This window comes from Nuphar pumila, chromosome 8, assembly GCF_984573655.1.
Source record: "Nuphar pumila chromosome 8, dmNupPumi1.hap1.1, whole genome shotgun sequence".
NCBI classification, from domain to species: Eukaryota; Viridiplantae; Streptophyta; class Magnoliopsida; order Nymphaeales; family Nymphaeaceae; genus Nuphar; species Nuphar pumila.
The window spans coordinates 20,918,015-20,928,259 of NC_143256.1; positions in this window are offsets into that span (position 1 = coordinate 20,918,015).

Here is a 10,245-nt window from a genome sequence, read left to right on the forward strand (position 1 = left end):
TAACTCCAAAAAATGGATTCAAACTATGAATGAAGAGATGGAAGCCTTGTACCAATGTCAAACATGAACAGTTGTCCCCAGACCTCCAGATAAGAATGTTGTTGGGTCACGATGGGTCTACAAAATCAAATACAAACCGGATGGGAGTGTTGAATGATACAAAGCTCGTCTTGTAGCAAAGGGATTCACCCAAGAGTTTGGACAAGACTATGATGAAACTTTTAGTCCAGTTGTCAAAATGGGCACAATTCGTATTGTTCTTTCATTGGTTGTAGATTATGGTTGGAGAATAAGTCAACTAGATGTGAAGAATGCTTTTCTTCATGGAGATTTGAAGGGAGAAGTATACATGGAACAACCGCCAGGCTACACAGAAGGAGATTCAAAGGAGTATGTATGTAGACTAAATCGAGCACTCTATGGATTGAAACAAGCATCTCGATCTTGGTTTGAGAGTTTCTCCCTAGAAATTCAAAAACATGGTTTTTATCGATCACAATTGGATCACTCCCTTTTTATTCTTCGAGGCAAGGAGTTTACTACCTTCTTGTTGATATATGTTGATGATATAATTATTACAGAAAGCAGTGAGAATCACGTTCAAGAAACTAAAGATCATCTGAGTCAAAGGTTCAAAATGAAGGACCTTGGAAACCTTCGGTACTTTCTTGGAGTAGAGGTGGATAATCAAGGAAATAAACTTACTTTGACCCAACATAAATACACCCTAGATTTGTTAGAAAAGGGTGGAATGCAAGATTGCAAGCCTCTTGCTACTCCTAGTGCGCTTAACCAGAAACTAAGTGTGCAAGACGGAGACTTGTATCATGATCCTACCAAATATCGGAGTCTAGTGGGAATGCTTCAATATCTTACCTTTACCAGGCCCGATATCACATATTCAGTCAATCAAGTTTCCCAATTCATGCATGAGCAAAGGACGGGACATATGGATGCAGTAAAAAGGATACTGAGGTACTTGAAGAGTACTGTTGGAGATGGACTCTTGTACACCAAAAGCAGATCCATGAATACTGCTCATGACATCATTGCTTATTCAGATGCGGACTGGGTCGGGGATCCTGATGATCGAAAGTCAGTTTCAGGGTATGGTGTTTTCATTGGTGCCAATCTTGTTTCTTGGAGTAGCAAAAAACAGAAGGCAGTGGCTAGATCTAGCACGGAAGCATAATACAGAGCGATGGTTGCTGCTACGGCAGAAGTGACATAGACTAGACATTTGTTAACAGAGTTAAAGGAGCCGATTGCTGGTTGCTTTCTTTTTTGTGACAACCAAAGTGATATCCAAATATCTCTTAATCATATTCATCACAGAAAGACCAAGCACATTGAGATTGATCAACATTTTATCAGACAGAAGATTGAGGAGAAAGAGATGGAGCCTCATTATATTAGAACAGAAGACCAAGTGGCCAATTTGTTCACCAAAGGACTCACAAAGCGCCGATTTTGGTTTCTAAAAGGAAAGTTGACCATGATTCAAAATCATGCACAACTTGAGGGAGGCTATTAGACTGGGTACACTTGTGTTTGTACTTAAGGTTTGGATCCGGGTCCGGATCCAAACTCCCCTTGTGTAACATGTCTAATTGATATTGGACAAACTTGTAAATGTTGTAACGTATTAGGGCTATTTGTGTCATATAACCATGTATTAGGTCATGTATTAAGTTTTACATTATAAGTATTGAGGAGATCACGATTTTTCCACAATGGAAAAACGTGATTAGTTGCAGCCCCATTCACTTTCTTCTTTGCGGCTTCTTGTTCATCGACTCTGGACTATTCTCACATAATCATCAATGAATGTCACAATGTACACAGATTCTCTCTTTGACACAAGTGGATAAGGTCGCCAAACATCAGTATGAACAAGATCAAAAGGACCATCTAACTCAATACTTCCAAGACCAAATGTGAGAGCATGACCCTTAGCTAACATACAGCTCTCACAACACTTAATTTCATCAAACACACTAGAGGTCGACTGTCCAAGGACACTAAATGACAACACAAACTGCAACCTAGAGCTAGACACATGTCATAATCGATGATGACATAGGATTGACGACTCTAAGACATAGCACTTTGAGATTTTTTATCTAACTAATCCAGGAAGTAGAGATAACCCCACCTATGACGAGTCCAGGAGGGCTTTAAAACCCAAAAATGAAAAAATTACTTTTCGGCCATTTTTAAGTGTGCCACACCCGTATCGTATGATACATACGATACAGATACAGATACGATACGCACTTGTATCGCGATACGAGGACGTGTCGTATCGTTTTTCTATATAGTAACAATATGTATCGTACGATACGGTATGATACGGACATCCTTGGTGTGAAAAAAGGATCATGAGGTACATCAAGGCTAAATTGACAATTGGCATTGTTTATAAGGTTCCTGTTCAAAGGAAGTTGTTCTCAATACCTTTGAAGATGATTGCCTATTCAGATGCAAATTGGACTAAAGACCCAAATATAAAGAGATCTACATCCAGATAGTGTATAAATGGGTAGTCATTTGATGTCTTGGAGCAGAAAAAACCAAAAGATCGTGGCTCTGTTTAGCACAGAAGCCAAACACAAGTAAATGGTAACTATGACTTCAAAATTAACATAGGTAAGAAATTTATTAATCTCCTTGAGGATTCTAATATCGGTCAGTCTTATATTCAAACAAATAATAATGCAATATCGCCCTCTAAATCTAATGCAGAAAAACAAATTTAAGCATACTGAGTTGTGCATAAACATTGGATCACAAGAGCAGGAGGAATAGTTCATCTATGGGAATGATCAACTAATAGACTTCTTTACAAAAGCATTAACCAAGGTGATAGATTGGTATTTAAAAGACAAACTATTCATGGTGCCCTAATTATTTCAAGCTCCTGTGTAGTCAGTCATACTACACTAAAAAAAAACGGGATGAAAGTTTGATCGGATGATTGCCTCATATATACGGCAGATCACATACAGACACTAAAGGAATGCATTGAGAATTTGAAGAAAGCAAACAAAAAATTATCTATAAGCAAAGGTAAACCGGTCTTTGTATCTAGGCATGGAAAGCAAATGGACACAGACTTTCTACAGATAATAAAAGAAATGCCTGCCTGTTGACGTCGATGTCCGAGGGGTACTTCCGTCAACAAGAAAGAGTGAGGGATATATAAAATGTCACTGGATGATTTTAACGAATGAGAAAAGAAGTCGTGAAATAGCGACCGCAGATGAGATCCTCAGATTAGTCGAGGGTTCGTTAACTAGGGATGCAGAGGGTGTAGCCACCATGCCCGCACACTGGTGCCATAGAGAACACAAATTATTAATTATAACAATTAACCTTAACAAGGTACTCATAAACAGTCAACCATTACAAACACTAACATTTAATACACTAACATGAAATCGAATAAGCAAAAACACAGACGTTCAGGGAGGAGGACGACCCACAGTGAACACGACAACACACCAAAGTCGCCGCCCATCGTAGCCGGAGAGATGAAGAAGAGAGTGATCCCTTAACCCAGCGGGCCTTAAGCGGGGGAAGCGAAGTGCAAGAGAGCCCTGGTACACAAGAGTGAGTGAGAGGGGGACGATGCACGCTCCCAACCACTACACAAACGCCCGTGCTAACATGCATATGATTTCTGTGTGTATATGTCACTCAATGAAAGAGAAGAAAAAATCCCCTTGAGGAATATGTTGTAATCATAACCGAGCAGACAGCGGCCTTCATGTAAATGACCGAGACATGTGTCCTGGTAGGTGAGCATAGGGATCGGCATCAAAAATAAAGGGACAGGTGGAAGTCCTTTAGTGTCCTTTATTTTGCTCTTGTTGCTCCAAGTCAAATGAAAGCAAAACAGAGGGAAGTAGCATGGTTTGTTGTTGTTGTTCTTTGTGTTGTTTTATGTCCTCAAGAAAGAAGTAGAAAGAAGTATGAAAAGCAATAAGTGTTGTTCGTTATAGTTGGGAAGAATTTTCATAAGAGCGAGCTGTAGCGAGCGTAGGGAAGAGGCAAAACCAACTATAAGAAGCAGGTGAGTAGGCAAAAGAAGTAACGTATTAGGAGAAAGAAAACTCTCTCTATCTCTCTTTCTTAGCCCCAAAACCAGCTCTTTTTTTCAAAGGCATTGAAAAAGCAAAACGATATCTGTGTCTTAGGAGTGCATGGACCAGGTGAGTAGGCAAAACAGGAAGAAGAAGTCACAAAGCCATTGGAAGGTCAGCAAAAGCAAGGTCTTGTTTTGTGGTTTGTTAGTCCCTAGTATATGGTTTGTGGTAAGTAGTTTCGGCTTCACCACATAAGGAAGCTTCGCCTTCTTCTTTTGGTCATCGGCTTTGCCTCTTCAGTCAAGGGATATGATCTTTTGGCTTTGCCTTAGGAAGAAAGGTATCGATTGCACCCGTCAATCAAGGTGGGCTTGCATTATTGTCTCTCACTAAAGTAAAGTCACCTTGTTCAACCTGCATGCTATCGTTTGCACCAACGTTGGGCCTTCGGAATGTCAACTCCACACCACAGGGCAGCCAGTACAGAAAGACACCTGGATGGAGATCCCCAAGTCTGGCGTGCTAGCATGAGGTTCTTTTATAGATAGAGCTAGTTGTGTCTGGAACCGACGAAACTCATCTTTCGCCTCTGCAATTACAGGATTTGAAGCTTTTTCTGGAGAAGACGAGGGGTTAGGTGGGAAAGTGTTCCCCCTGCCCCTCCAGCAACCAAGACCGAAGCCTTTTTCCCTCCCACCTATGCCTCTCTTTCTGGGTGAACTCTCCATATATGGACTCACTCTGAGGGTGCACACGCAAGAAACCGGCTTTCTCGTTGCTACCTGCGTGGGAACGGAATCTCGATTGATTGTTGGTAGATCCACTTCCTACTTCGATGTTGATGGGTAGGATGCCACTTAAACGAAGACGGCTTTAAGGTTACCGAAGCTCCTTCTTTCGCATATGGCAGATCTGGAACTAAGCGAGGGGAAGCTTGAATAGGATGTTCTTGCCTTTCCGGTAGAACAGGTAGGAAGGGCTAGGAAGCACTAGCTCCCTCATCAGATCCCATGATATAATGCTATTTCCAAGCCCAAGGCCCATGATCGAAAGTCTCTGGCTTCCGTTTGAACTTCAGTGTATCACTTCGCTCTAGTAGATCAAAAGGCTTCCCACTAACACATCATCCCCGCCTTCTTTCAATCAATTAAGTATTAGTTCGCCATGCATGGAAGTGCGGTAAGGCAGATGGTTTCATATTCTTCATAGGGGTGGGTCGTTGTCTCTTAAGATGTTGTGATCGATTCCCTCACCACTCAAGGTGGAGGCACCGTAAGATGTTCCTAGTAGCAACGTAAGCACCCGTCAAGTCTCTAAGAGTGTAACAAATCCACCATTCACATTTCACGAGAACCGAATAGATGTTCAAAGAGTGCCACCGTTCCTTCGATAAAATAGAGTAAGAGTGACGATGGAGCCACCGAAGATTTGATTAAGATCACATGTAGGCTAAGAAGGATCTTCCGAGAGAAAGACCCTAATTGCCCACCTCAATAGAGAGCTAGTTAGATCGCCGAGATTGACGATTAACCCCTGGAAGATGGCATCGTTTCTAGAAGTGAGAGCCCCGTGGTGTTTCTTAGTGGAAGATCAGAGAAGACTTCTCTTCATCATGAGACTGATCGGTTCTACTGTAGACACCCGACAGACCTCCACAAGGCTACAAGAGTAAGAGGACAACAAGCAAAGAGGTCTGTCTACTTTCAGATGTGTGCTTGTTGTTCTCCCAATGTGAAGTTGGTGAAACCTGAGCGTAGCTATGTCACATGAAGTGAAGAACCTCAGCTTCCTTTTTTAGACACCTTATCTGATTATGGACCAGAGCACAAGAGCAAGGGTAAACTCGTGAGCTGGATAGTCAATGGAGAATAAATGATATCGCTTTTACAGGGGGATCGAGATAAAGGGAAGGAGATATGGAGCTAGTGAGTGGCAATTTTTTGCCGCCTTCTATGTGCTATCAAAGCCACTCGTCCCTTCTCCTTTCCTTTTCGTCAAGGTCTAACCTCGTGTAGCTCATGAAAGGGAATAATGCCTGAGAACAAAACTGACATTTTTGCCTGAGAACCAATTCATATCTAGTAGGGTTGGTTCTGTAGCAAATGCTATGGGTCGTTTACACTGGAGAGGTTGTATTGGATTTAGGTCTTCTATACGTAGGGGATTTATCGAGGATCTGTAGCCAAATTTGAGGGGATGGGATGAAAGCGTCATCGGGTTGTTGCATTGCGGCGCATGATCTAGGGCGATTATTCCATCCGAATGAGTACCGCCCTTAAGAGAAGACCTTTCCCTTAGTGGATGGATAGGTCATTGCCCGTCCATCCAGGTTCTTGAGGGATTCTATCCCTAACGGGTGGCTTCGGAGGATTTGGCAGGAAGGAGCAAGCTCATTATCTGAATAAATAAGAGGATGTCATTTTCTATGTTATATGATATTTTCTATGATATGGCAAGCACGGACGACCAATTGCGCTTTTTTTGTCCAACACAATGAATGTGTCAATGGTGTGGATTTTATGATGTGAGACATGTGTTTTATGGTGGAGGACATGTATGGCAGTTTTATCATAAATATTTTTATAAGTGCATATTTGTAGTGTCCTTTGTGGAATCTGCCACGTATTTCAAAGAATATAGATAGTCCTCAATTGAATGTCTAATGCTAAAGCATTGAGGGTTTTGGACTTTGCTGCAAGTATTCTGCTCTCTACTCTGAACTCGCTTTCTAAAGTTTACAGATTCAATAGAATCGTGTCTTTTAATATTTTGAAGAACAATTATTAATAGAGGAAAGCAATATATGTTGCATAGACAGAAGAGCAAAGAACCATTTAAACCCTCCAATCCATCTCCCATTGCCTCCTCCCACGCTCCACAAGAGGGGAAAGGAATATGAGAGAGAGAGAAAGAGAGAGATCAACAATTTTCATCTACGACCTGCATCAAAAAAATATTCAATCCGTCTCGCAAAGGAAGCTCGGTATCAGATAGCTTTGATTATAAAAACGGCAAAAATTGGATCATTTCATCTATAAAAATTGCAGGAAATAAGACCATAAAAAAGAATCAGAAGCACGAAACAAAATAAATGATCAATATCCCTTAGAAATTCTAATTCAAGATCCACCATTAACACACAGTTTAACAATGCTGGCAATGACACCAGTTCTGATCGTAACAACACCAAACTCTCCCACCAAAAAGTAGACGGATGGAGCAACAAACCGCAAAGAAACCATGATACAACGATTCAGCACAAGGGAAAAGATGCATGCATGGTAAAATCAAAACTGTGTTCAACTTCAATCTTACAAATAAGAAACAGAACACACAATCACACAAAAAATTCTAACATTCTCAACCACTCAGTAAAAATTGAACCATGATACGGTAGAAAAGGAAAAATTCACCATGAGTAAATCAAAACATCGAAAAGAAAAAACAAGATCCATGTATTGCATGTACAATTACCAGACAAAAGATCACAATAGAAACTCAAAACAAAGAAGAAGAAGACGATCTAAAAGAAGAATTTGCAGGAAAAAGAAGAAGAAGAGAGGGCCTAGCCTTGTGGAGCAGATTCAGGGGGTCGCGGATCGACGACAGGGCTGATCATGCTGCTCAACGACGAAGCGTGTTTGCTCTGGGGATCGCCGCTGGAAACATCCCATTCGGCGGAAGCCGCAGAGGCCGAGGCGGCCTCCCGGCGGAGAGAGGGGGCAGGTTGGCGGGGAGAGGATGAGGAGGAGGATGGTGATGTTGATCGGCAGCAGAGAAGCGTCGCCTTTTCCTCAGTTGTGGCCATTGCAGTGGGTTTGCGAGTTCCCCGAATCCCCCGTAGTAACCAAGGAGGCCACCACCACTACCTGACATACAGAGAGCCTCTTTCCTCTCCACTCTCTCTCTCGCTCCCGTTTCCCTCTTTCCCTCACGTCTCTCCTCCTGTCAATGAAATACAAAAAAATGACAATACCCACAAGGATACCACCACCCAACTCTCTCTCGGCGATTCAGGCAGGCCGGTAAAGGAAGCAACAGATGCCAACCTCTGTCTCTCTCTCACTTACTGCATTTAGATGGTGTCATATGACAAAAGTTAATCTCTCTCACTTACTGCATTTAGATGGTGTCATATGACAAAAGTTAAAACGGCAAAATCTCGGCAGGCAAAAAAAATATCGGAAATAAAAAATAAATTAAAAAATATAAAAAAAACAATTTTTATAAGAAAATATAAATAAAACACATTTAAAAAAAACAAGGATGCGTAATGCGGATTCGCAAGTTGAAGATTTTTTTTAAAAAAAAGAACGCTGTTTTTTTTAAGTTTTTAATCAATATAAGTTAATTTTTTCACACTTTAATATAAAATAGTCTTATTAAAACAATAATCATAACCATTAAAAATATTAAAATAATAATTATAACCTAAGCTGATGTTAGGCAGACCCCTAACAGTTATAACAATGTCCCAACACAAGGTAGTGTGCACTAATTGTTGTTCCTGCCAGGCAAGCCAGACAGAGCAGAAGGCATGAAAGCCCCTATTGGCGGTAATCCCATTGTTTTTTTTACTTGCTCTTGAATGTTGTAAGGCATCTAGCAAGTGGAGATGAAGGAATTTTGACCCACTACAATTCTCTAAGTTGAATTACTTCTAACTATATTCCAATGGTTTAAACTATAACCAATTTTTCATTTTTACTTTAACAAGTTTTAAACTCATTTTAGTTCTACGTGCACCGAGATTGCCTGACCCAATTCAAACACATATTCAACAACATTTGGATCCAGATGGTTTATGGTTTCAAATCCATAAAGACTTAGTAGCCTTGAATGTAACACCCTCAAAATCTCACATATTCAACAATATATGTTGCTCCTTTCGTGATGTATAGTTTAGAATAAGTAAAATGAGCATGATGATTTTGTTTTGATATTAACTCTCTTGAGGGTATACATTTCTCCAGCTTGTTATACTATGTATTTTGATACCTCGAACAACTAATTGAGTTCGTTCTTAAGAGATCGGCCAGTGATCGAGAGAGAATTCTCTAGAGACATTCGTGGCAAGAAATACATCTAACTTCTATAAAAGTCTATGGGAACTATCACCTAAGATAATTTTTTGTAGCTCTATCCCTTAACTCCGATAACCAAAGATATTGAGTTTAATTGCTACTCGAGGAGCTTAGTTGTTAACAACCTATCCATTAGAGTTTTTGTACAATCACATCATCTCCCTAGACTAAACCAAAGAGATGAATAAATATTGCATGTAAAGGCGATCATCATCATTTATGTGATTTTCTTTTTTTATCATTGTACATTTACACGCTACGAGGTTACCATAAACATCTCATTCAATCATCATAATACTAACAAGTTGTTCATATCTGATAGTACCGCTACGATAAGAGGGATGTCATTTTTTCATTAAGAAACCCCCAACATCATTTAAAAATTTCAAAGTCACATACTTTAGGCCGAGAATATCTAAGTCATTTTGAATACCAAAATGAAGAATCGAACGTACGTACCACTTAGAGCTACGTAGTCAAAGCCTTTCCATTACTCAGGTTCAAGGGAAAGACTCGATTGCGAATATAGAAATGTCAAATATTTGTTTTACTTTTTGAGACAGCGAATAATACGAGCTTGAAATCTCGTATGTGAAATCTTTTTTTAAAAATAAAGACTTGATGAGCTTGAAATCTCGTATGGTAATTCATCGCATGAATGAACCACAATAATCTTCTCTCATTGTCACACTATGACTAGATCTACCTAGAATAGGGTCATTAAACCTATTTACATGCTTATTATTGATCAATAAAGGTTTTGTTTTTTCATTTTACGACGAATGAAAACCCCCACCCAGAATGGGATCACTTAATGGGCGTGCTTCTTTGCGAGGTAAAACTCCAGGTTGAGGACATGACCACCCAATCTTTTATGTGCCCCAATAGCGAGATTTGTTTACACAGTCCCCTGCTGGCCAGTACGGTGGTGATAATATTGAGGGACTGGATATGGTTGTAGCGTCATAACCTCATAGGTATATGCTTTTTGGTTGGGGCCACCAACCATTTGAGTGATAATGCATCATGCATGCATGCAGCCAAATCCAGTTTTCAATATAAAAAAAACTGAA